Source organism: Lissotriton vulgaris, chromosome 3_1 (genome assembly GCF_964263255.1).
Source record: "Lissotriton vulgaris chromosome 3_1, aLisVul1.2, whole genome shotgun sequence".
Lineage (NCBI taxonomy): Eukaryota > Metazoa > Chordata > Amphibia > Caudata > Salamandridae > Lissotriton > Lissotriton vulgaris.
Window position 1 is genome coordinate 499,670,494 of NC_141689.1, and position 11,687 is coordinate 499,682,180.

Genomic DNA, 11,687 nt, shown 5'->3' on the forward strand with positions numbered 1-11,687 from the left:
CAATGCTTTTACTTTTAGATAGGTTCTTCTCTACTGAAGGTGTCAAGAGCCCTTTCCCAGCAAACATTACATGTACAATTGGCACTTTGGATCTAGTAGCTTTTTCTGTATTCTGCTCTCCAGCTTCATTCGCCTCTGGTTTTTCCTCAGGCGTTCCTTCCTTGCTCAGGCCGACCTGTTGATTGTCCAGGCTGAGATTGAGGATTTTCCACTCTGCAGCAGCACGTCGATTCAAGGATGAAGCTTTGATCCCTCCGGTCTAGCTCAAGTCTTTCCCCAGCGCTTTCCCTTTCGGTGGCATGACGGCGGCTGTTGTGTCACTTCCCCGCAATTAATACAGCCGAACCTCTAGATACAATGTATCGGCGAATCCCTCTGGCTTCCTGAAGCGCCTCGCGTCTGACAGCTACCGCTGCTGACAGGTACGCTCTCAGTGCCCGTGTTGTCAGGATAGCGGCCTCCGTGAACAGCCTCATCAGCTTCGCACCCAAAGCTACAGACTTGATTTAGGTGAGCTTTATGTCCGTCCGTCCGTAGCCCAAGGATGACAGCATGCTCTTCTTGTTCCCTTTCAGGCAGCTATCATGTTACGGTGATAGGGAAAGGTGGCTTCCTACAACGCTTTTAACACTATTAGATCCAGTAATGAAAGGTCACTTTCCTTGTGAGAGAGCACTTGCAGCAGCAGCTTTTGCAGTAGAAAAGAGTAGTACTATTACAGCAGGATGCCCTGTAACATTGTATTTTGAGCACTCTCCATTTGCTGTGCTGCAGAAAAGTAAAAGTACACTGACCACTCAAGGAGCAATAGGTTATGAAGTAATACTGTCAAGCCCTTCTATCTGCATTGAGCGAGTACACTCAGTCAATCCTGCAACCTTTTTAGTGCACCCACTAGAGCTCACTGATCATGACTGTAGTGCAACAGTGGAGGAGGACGATCACCTGGCACATGAGGACCCCTTGCCTGATAGCCGAAAATTGTGTATTGATGGTTCCTCATGGATAAACCAGGAGACAGGTAAAAGACATACAGGTGCAGCTGTTGTTGAGGCTATTGGTACACCTACTGATTATACCTTACTCACATTGCACCTCTTACCCTTGCCATCCCAAAACTCAGCCCAAGTGGCTGAATTAAAAGCATTGATAACAGCCTTACAGGCTTGTCAGGGTCAGCCAGCAACAATATACACTGATTCAGCATATGTAGCTTCCAAAGTTCACTTAGGGCTGAAGAGATGGGAAAGGCGAGGATTTCTTAAATCTGATGGGACACCAGTAGCGCACCAACATCTTTTAGCTGACCTTATTGCTGCATTGCAAATACCATGTTAAGTAGCAGTGGTTAAGTGCCAGGCACATACAAAAGGAACAGATTTGGTGTCTAAGGGAAATGAAGCTGCTGATACAGCAGCAAAGGAAGCTAGTTTATATGCAATGAAAAAATGCAGTATGCACACTTTAGATGCAGATGATGAGGTTGAGATACAACACTATGAGAATATTTCTACAGAGGCATTATTAGACATTCAAAATGCAGCACCACAACTGAGAAAGATCTCTGGAAATCAAGGGGGAGAGTGACTGGATTTCCAGATCTTCTTTATAGATCAGCAACTTCAGGTAAAGTTATAATACCTCAGTCACTACTTATAACAACCCTTCGACAACTTCTTTTCCCAACATGCAATTCTAAAAGAGTAATGATGGATGAATTAAATAAAATCCCTAATCTAGGACCATTAGTTGATGTATTTCTAGCTTCATGTCATGTGTGTTAGCAGTTCTCTTATAAGAGGTCACCAAAAATGCCTTCCTCCTCCATTCCAAAACCAATAGGTCCTTTCATAGAGTTACACATAGATTTTGTAGATATGATACAAAATGTAATGGATATAGGTCTACAGTAACCTCTGAGCACACAAAGTCCATTCCTGTTCGTAACTTTAAACACGTATCAGGCAAGAGTCACTTCTATTAAGTAATGAAAGTAGTAAATTGAAATGTCCATAAATCATAGGTTGGTGTTCATTGTTGTTTATTTTCTTTTTTCTTCAATGTTAAACAATGATGGTACAACAGCCAACACATGTTTCGTCGTGTACAATATAACACATCGACTTCTTCAGGGCTGTAACCAAATAAACATTACCCACAGTTACTACACGCACTACGTATGGCTAATGATAGAAGGTAAGTGTGTACTAGCCACCTTCTCAGTTATATAGTAGCCTGCTTAGTGCATAGTTTTTAAGGAGAAGAAAGAAAATAGTAATGCCACTCCATTAGGACTACTCACCCATATTGTGTGAGTAAAGTCGAGATCCCAAAACCAAGAAGATAAATAAGACAGTTGTATAGAAAATAAAGTATACCCTAATTAAATATAAACCTCTATTTCCACAGTTTCTCAACATCAGAAGTAGTCCATAAGTAAAATCATGTAGTACATGTTACTCACTTACAAGATTTCTATATGACTCAGTCTAAGTACCGTGAGTAGAGTGAACGTAACTCACCGTCCATATACACTACGCTTGGGGGGATTTCTTAAGTTCTCCCAATTATAGGGTTAAGTTCCTATTTAAAAGCAAAATACAAATCTGACAATTCTACATTTTCTTGTGTCAAACTAAATTTATAATCATATATCGAATGGCTCACCTACTCGGTGATTCTCATTTCGTACGAGTTCCCACCTTGAAACGTTTTTTCGAGTCGTTCTCTCTCTATAACAGTACATTAAAACGTCAATCACAACCTATACCCTCTCCTCATGCAATTTATTGTACGAAGGATTGTATGCACTCACCCACGGTCAAAATACAACAACTACGGCTTGGGGTCGCTACTATCTCTTGGTATCAAGTTTCGGCTATAGAAGTAACACAGGTAATAACAATGGTCAGTAACACCTCATTTATAATCACATGAATAGTTGAGTTGTGTTACGATACTGCTCACCAGAAATCCGTCTTCACAATTGCTACGCGACCTCCAACTCCTCCTATTAAAATGTAAAGGCAGTGATCAGAAATCCACTCTATCGGCTAAAATATCACAAGTTGGGATTTATCCACTGCATAAGGTTTATCGTCTATCTCAGTACGGGGCAGCAACTGTACTCTCTATCCCCTTTCGGCGTCTCGCATCAGCGCCATCTTGTAGTGTCTTTTTGTATTCTACGGCTACGAGCGCCATCTTTTAACATGTTCATATTTCACAGTGTCTCCCATTGTTAACAGTGTTCAGTAACCTATACCTTATCTATAGTAATCCACAATGAGACGTAATATCATTCGAGAGTTTGTGGCAGTCTCTCTCAAATAAATTCTAATGATCAGCCTATAATTTTTTATGTAGTGTGTGGAGATACCCATAGCAAAATTATAATTAACGTTGAGATTCTGACTCAAATTTTTACTGCTTTAGGAAATCCTGTATAAGCGACGTTAGGAGTAAGTAAATATAGTACTTGCAAATGTAGACAAATCTAATAGAGAAAGGTTACATGCGACATAAGACAATTAAGGGTTCCATCGGTAGTTTTGGTGAGGTAAAGCAAGAGAGTAAGGAGTGCCAATGTTAGCCTGTTTGCCAAGAGTAAGAGGTGAAAAGTAAAGTTGAGGAGAAGCACGTTCCTCTTGAATCCGAGGAGGACTACCAGGATTGAACAGGTGATATCTGTATCAATTTTTCTTTATTTCATTTTTAAGCAGTAGCAAACACACAGGTCCTGAAGAAGCGGTAGATACCTTTTGGATCTTTACATAACCGCAGAAACATGTCGACCAAAACATCCAGTCAGTAACTATTTGTTGAACCTACTGGCCTTTTTTGCACTGAATTGTTTTTATCCATTTGGCAGTGGATGGCACCAGAATAAAATATTTTGCGCTCACTCTCCAATTTCAATAGAGCACTTTTCCTTTTCCACAGCTTTTTTCATGTACTGCTTCCAGTTACTAACACATACCAGCCACCAGTTCTTTGTGTCCCTTATCTTATAGAATTAGCCATTTCCATTCAACACTAAGTGAGGTGGCAACAACAAAGACTCTCCACTTTGGGAAGTGGTCCAAATGATGAAAGGGCGGCAAAGGAAGAGTAACTGATGGATATCTTCTCACATAGTGCGATATCCTGTTGTGTGCTCTACTAACACACTTGGAGTACACATAGAGTCATCTTGACACACATAGATTTATTGTAGACCCACAGTTATTCTTTTTGTAGTACATGAATACGACAATACCATGAGACCAGCCTTTTAGTACTGGGTAAGTGTTTTGTAGTGAATTATGGGAATATTACACTACAGACACTTGATAATGGATTTAGCGATATGCCTATTTTTTATTTGCAGAATTTGTTAGTGATAATTGAAATCGGGAGATAATAGAGGTAAATTTTCCCATTTTTATTGGATAGTATAATTTAGTGAGGATGGTAAACTAAGGTGTTGGCGCATTCTTCTGTCTGGAATCAGAGGAGAACTATTTTAGATACTTCCACAATGTTTTGTTGTGCTACTCAGATAGTTATGGGATGATTTGCTGACTTTTAGGTTTCTCTTCACAGAAATATAATTCTGATTTTACTTATGAACTACTTCTGATGTTGAGAAACTGTGGAAATAGAGGTGAATATTTAATTAGGGTATACTTTCTTTTCTATACAACTGTCTTATTTATCTTCTTGGTTTTGGGACCTCGACTTTACTCACACAATATGGGTGAGTAGTCCTAATGGAGTGGCATTACTATTTTCTTTCTTCTCCTTAAAAACTATGCACTAAGCAGGCTACTATATAACTGAGAAGGTGGCTAGTACTCACTTACCTTCTATCATTAGCCATACGTAGGGCGTGTGGTAACTGTGGGTAATGTTTATTTGGTTACAGCCCTGAAGAAGTCAATGTGTTATATTGTACACAACGAAGCACCTGTTGGCTGTTGTACCATCATTGTTGAACATTAAAGAAAAAAGAAAATAAACAACAAAGAACACCAACCTATGATTTATGGACATTTCAATTTACTACTTTCATTACTTAATAGAAGTTTCTCTTGCCTGATACTTGTTTAAATTTACGAACAGGAATGGACTTTGTGTGCTCAGAGGTTACTGTAGAAAATGTCGCTTTCAAATGAGAGTTGTTGATGTTGGATACGCATCTTTCCTCTAGAGGCATCGATTTACAACTATCCGCATACTTATACCCTGGTATTAATTGGGTTGAGCACCCATTAGTCTGTTGGTATCCAAACACTTATTATAATGGATATAGGTATTTGTTAGTAGTGGTGTGTCCATTTTCGCGATGGATTGAAGCAGGACCCTGCACCAGGTGTGATGCTGACCAGGCAGCCGAATTCCTGTTGAGAGAGGTCATACCTAGGTGGAGGTTCCGGCGGCGACACGCAGCGATAATGGAAAACACTTTGCTAACACAGTATATCATCAAATTACTACACTATTAGGAGTGGAACACCAGTTTACCTCAGTTTACCACTCAGAGAGTAATGGAATTGTTGAGAGGATGAATGGCTTATTGAAAAGCAAAGTGTCAAAAATGTGTGAGACACTGAAAAAGAATTGGCTTTACTGCCTTCCCCTTGCTCTGTATGAAATTGAGAAATGCCCCTTCAAAAGATCATCATTTGACCCCTCACCAAGTCGTAACAGGTAGGCATTCTAATTTTTCTTTTAAACAAAATCAAATGATTCGTTCTGATACTAAGTCTGCATCAGAAAGTGTTTGGCAAGAAATAAATGCATACATGTCTACCTTAAAAAAAAGCTGTCCAGGTTTATTCTAAACAGGTTCAGCTGCAACAGGCCAACCGTACAGCACCACCCTTGCCCTTGTCTACAGCCATCAGCATCGGTTCCTGCGTCTTCGTGCGCAACTTTACGAGAACATGGAAGGATCTCAAGTTTCTAGGCCCCTACCAAGTAACACAGAGCAAGCCAACAGCAGTTAAAGTGGAGGGGATGAGTTACTGGGTGCGCGTAAGGGACATTATTCAATTTTTGGCCTCACTCCCACAGAGAAGGGAGGAGGCAATGGTCCAAGAACAAATTATACAATGAAGAGACAGTTAAATTATATTTTTCATAGTAGATTAATGAGTTCAGTGGTTATGATTATTACTTTGATGATTTGCTGTTGTATTATGTAGATGCAAAAGATCCCACCCATAGGGAAGAAGTATTATGCTTTTGTAGAGCTGTTTTCAATGAAACAGATATACATCCTCTGCATGATTCTCTACTTGATAATTTGTGGTACAAAAGCATGTATGATATAGGTACCAATACACAAAATGATAGTAAAGCATGTTCTCTTATACCCCATGACATAGAAACACCGCCTTTAGTGTATCCTAAAGAAGGGCCTGTTAATATGACAGTGTTTATTGCATCTTTTCTTGTGTAGGATAAAAGCACAGTTACAGCCAACGCATGTTAGTCCTATGACTGCCAGCGTTAATACAACCAGATTTGCTACAACCCCTGAAATTTTGAAAATTTTGACAGATAAAACAGAGATAATGAAAGAGGTATCATAAATGAAAGGAGCAGGGCAGAAATATAGTTATGCAAATTGGGAGGAAGCTGTATTGGAACGAGGTATTCTAGGGAGAGCTAATCCACCATCCACCTGTAACAATTATTCTGCCAAACCACTGCCCCCAGATTGCGCAGTCAGGCCAGTATTAAGCATTGAAGCATCAGTATTTGCCAATAATAAATGGTTTACTGGAGCTACATTTTTATGTAGGGCCATATCTTTATGGAATGGCACAGAGACAAAAAATCATTTGAGATTTGAGGATATAAAAGCATCATGTCAGCAGGTTTGGGATGAAAACATCCAGAGATAAACATGGACTGGAAGTAAACGTCATCCTAAGCTGGCTGTTAAACTAATGAGATATTCTCTTTGCTTTCAGGGAAATGGGATTGTTAAAGTGGGAACGGAATCTCAATTGCAGTTCAACTATTTACAATGCCGATATGCAGGGCGGTACCTCCCGCCTTATGGATTTTTTCTGGCAGTGTGGAGCTCGAATATACACTCAATTACCCACCAACTGGAGCGGAATCTGCTCTCTGGTGACTTTGCATACTCCATCTACGGTCGTACCAGCAAAAGAAACAAAATATTTGCATTTGCATTCCATGAGTAAAGCATCAGTTTTGTTGCATCATCACAGAAGAAAAAGGATGGCTGAGTACTTTGGAACTTCAGTGTGGCAGGATGTGCCCAAAGAGTATAGGTTGTTCAATGACGCCCCAAAAACTTTAGGACGTCTGATACCTATATTTCAAGTAAAAGCATCTGCTCGCTGGGTTCAGATCACCCGATGGGAGTTAATGAAAGTCATAAATGCTACTCACGATGGCTTTAATGCAATTAAAGAAGAGCTGCGTTCAATCAGCATTATGGTGATGGAAAACAGATATGTTTTGGACTTAATGACAACAATCAAAGGAGGAGTATGTAAAAAACGTAATCCAGTATGCTGTACTCTCATACCGGTGAATGATGAAGATGAAGGAAATCTAACTCAGGCCATATTGACTTTGCATAATTTGCATACACAGATGAAGAAAGAGGGGGGTGCTCGAGATGAGTGGTTCACTGGCTGGTTTGATTGGGTGCCGTCCTGGATGACAGGGTTGTCTAAGGCCTTGTTGCCTATAATAGTTCTGTTGCTATTGATGTGCCTAGTATTTCAGCTTATCTTAGCATGTTGCAAGAGGGTTACAGCTAAAGTGGGAGGTATGTTTCCTATAAGGAGAAATAAAGAGATGCAAAATATAAAATTGGAAGAAATGCACAGGGGTAGTGAGGAAGTAGTTGAAGAATCGACTAGAGAGGGGAATGAAAGGAATCAAAACCCTAATTTAGATTTAGGACCTAATTATTCATTTTTTTTCTTTAAAACAGATTTTTTTAGATGGATTGCACATATATTTCAGCGCCCCGTACTCCGGAGTCCACTACCAGTCATACACATGTTATCAGTGAATTAGCAATCTTTTCATCATTTTTAACCGGCAATAGTATCAACTTTTAAACATGTTGGTCCCCCCATCCCACCCAGACCATCCAACTCCCTCCCTTCCTTGGCCCCCCCCGTGCACACGTCTCCGTCTCCACAGTTCTACAAAAGATATCGAAGTCCAGAGTAAACCCACACCTTTCCTTAAGGCTCTTCAAACAGTTTCTAGATTGGTCTCTTGACCCACCGGAGATTCTAGCCACAGGCCCCGATAATCGGCCCATCTCTTCCATATCTTATAATGCTTACGCGGGCAGCCGCGTGCCCTCGAAGATTGGCTGCTCCAGCCCCATATAAAAATCTAGTCCCTTCTTCCACACCGGAACAGAAGGAGCCCTGGGGTCCTTCCATGCCCTGGCTATATCTCTCTTGGCAGTGGTCCGGCCCAGTAGCAATAAGTGTCTCTTATACCTGTTCCCCCCAACCTCCTCCATCACGTGCAAGAGACCTACGCGTGGCGTGCGCGGGAGGCTCCACCCCAAGACCTCAGCCAAGCAATCCCATACTCCTTTCCAGAACCTAGCCAGTGAACCACAGTTCCATATTGTGTGCATCAGCGACTCCACTTCCCTCTCGCATCTAAGACAATTTGGAAATGCAATGAGGCCCGCCACAGCCTTTCCCTGGTATAATAGATCTGTGCAAGTATTTAAATTGGACAAGTCACAGCCGCATCGCTATGGATGCCCCTCTAGGGGCCTCGAATGCCTCCCGCCAATCCTCTTCCTCAAGTTCTCCTACATCTCTCTCCTATGCCTCCCAGAGCTTCTGCAGTGTTGTGGAGCAATGTGTTACTAGTGTTGGTAAATGCGGGATATTTTCTTTTCTCCTAGGTCCCCCATAAATACATTGGCTTCTAACTGACTAAATTCTGGGAGTAATTCCAGGCACTCTAAGCTCGGTGTGATTGCATGGCGAAATTGCAAGTATCGGAAAAATTGGGACCGGGGCATGTCATATTCTGCTTGTAGGTCTTGGAAGGATTTAAGTGTTGTTCCCGACATTACATCCCCCAGGGTCGAAATTCCTATCTCATCCCAGCCCCTAAAGCCCTGAAGCAACTCCAAGGCCGGGAAGGGTCCATTATTCCACAGTGGCGTCTCCTCGGTCAGCCTACCCCACCATCCCATACGATGCAATGCTCGTCTCCACACCGGGAATACCAGTTGGGTAGCCGGCGGCAACCTCTTTCGCAGCTGTGCTGCGTACAAAATCACATGAAGGGAATTAGAGCCCATCAGCTGTCGTTCCAGGGCATATGCGGGGTCACTCCTATCCCCATACCACCACTCATTCAGGACTAGGAGATGAGAGGCCTGATAGTGGGAAAGAATATCAGAGGTCTCCAAACCACCACACTAAGTTGAGAGGAAACATGTCCGCAGTGCCACCCTCACCGCTCCTCCAGCCCAGAGAAACTGCCCCAGCGCTGAATCCACCTGGCGGAACCACTGGGGTGCTATCGGATAGGGATGATTTTGTAGTTGGTAAAGTAATCGAGGAAGGGCCACCATTTTAAATATGGCCGATCTGCCATATATAGTGAGGGGCATCCGGGACCAAGTCTTCATTTCGGTCCGAATCCTATCCCAGACTGGCACTAGGTTACGTTCCCATGAGATCGCTGGGACTTCCGAGAGGAACACTCCTAGGTATTTGAGACCCCCACCAGCTACCTGTAGCGCGGATGCCCAGTCTCCCACCCCGGTTTGCGCCCCGAGCACCCATATGGTGGATTTACGAGGATTGAGATATAGACCCGATGTTTCACCGAATATTTGCATTATCTCAAGTATACGTGGCCCGATCTGTTAAGGTTAGTAAGGAAGAACAGGACATCATCCGCGTACAGAGCAATCCTATCAGACAGGCCCATCCCCCATTCAAAACCTCTAAGTTGTGCATCGATTCGCACCCATGCTGCCAGCGGCTCCATAGCCAGGGCGAATAAGTATGGTGAGAGGGGGCAGCCCTGTCTAGTGCCTCGCCCTATCGGAAATTTATAGGAAGTTGCACCAGCCACCCTAACCGATGCCGGCAAATCAGTATCTAATTATTCCGTTTTATTTGTCACGTGCCCACACACAGTGAAATATTATGTAAAGACAGAAAAACTGTATAATGCTGTTTAAACGTGCATTTTAAAGTTGCACAATTGTATCTGGAAATAACCTACAGCCTACTTTCAAAAAAAGGTCTAAATATGGTCTGGTTTAAGTGTTTTTTCCTCTTCATTGTATTCGAGCTGAGAACATCCTACCTAGGATATTTAACAGGAAATTCAGAGCAGCAAGAATGTTTTCCATTGTAGTTTGTAAGTGTGCCGTGAGAAGTCACGAACAACAGGAAAGGTCTGTTCTTTAAATAAATGTATGTAATCTGGGTGGGACATTATGGAAAAGGAGGACGTTTTTTCTATTGTGAACAGTATTAAATATGGATCTAGGCCAAAATTAGTATTATGAGAATTAGACTTGAAGTGTACGTAAGATGAGACTGACTTGTGCTTCGCTCATAGCACATCACTCTCCCAGCTGAATTAGCCTGGCATGTACAATAAACCTTTTTGTACGCCCTTTTGTTGCAGATGTGGTGATTAAATGATTTGCAATGTTTAAAGGATTTTTTCCCCGACAACAACAATACTAGGATTCCATCACACAAAAGATGTCCAAAGTCACAGGGATAGAACTGACCCCCACTCTGAGCTGGTGCCTCCTCAATGTATGAGAACCCACAGATCTTAGTGAGAAAGGGCAGATCTGGGTAACATTGGGGCTCACAATCGCAAAACAAAATATTGCCCGGCACTGGGGGGCCCCGGAAGTGCCGTGCATAAGTGAGTGGGAGAGATGATTGCGGAAAAAACGGTATATACAAGTAGGGGATGCCTTAAGAAATGGGAGCAGATCTGGGGCATGTGGAACGCATATAGTGGAAATTTGTGTGAGAGCCCAAGAGTAGAGACGCAGAGGAGAGTAAACCACATGAAGGATTCCCCGTAATAGTAATAGGCAAAGTGCGGAGAGCGAAAGAGCTAGATGGAAAAAAAGACATACCCAGGAATGTAAAATTGTACAAATAATGACAACGGTATTGAAAAATGTCTATATTATTGTTATGCTTCCTGCCATTTTAATAAACAGAATTTCCCCCTAAAAATTGGGGGGTTGTCAGAAATGTTAAAATGTATTATTGAGGGGGGGGGCGTGGTTTGGACGCCGGAGAAGATGGCGGACTGAGCTCTTTTCTCCTCCCGTGGCGCCGACTCTTTGTAAATTCTCGGTGCTTCCCTGCTAGTGCTGGCTATTCCTGATGGCGAGATAAAACGGCGGAACTCGTCAGGAATCTAGCGGTGACACTCTTGTTATTGGGGAACATGTCTAACCGCTGATCTGAGAACAACTGCCACGGCCGCATGTGAGCCTTTGAGGGTCCCTGGCCGTCTCATCAATGCACCGGACGATCGCACTCACCTTCCCTAGGCTCCACTCGGCCTCTGTTGCTCATCGCGCTGATCCGCTCGACTGGACAGGCCTGAACTGCCGATGACTGCGATGACTGCGGTCCAGAATTGCGTCACAACCCTGGCCTGACCGGCCTCTTCTA

At 42.6% G+C, this 11,687-nt stretch overlaps 1 pseudogene; it reads left to right on the plus strand.

Moving 5' to 3' along the window:
• Window positions 1-6,480: 6,480 nt before the first annotated feature.
• LOC147726685 (syncytin-A-like) lies at window positions 6,481-8,114 on the plus strand (annotated as a pseudogene).
• Window positions 8,115-11,687: the final 3,573 nt, after the last annotated feature.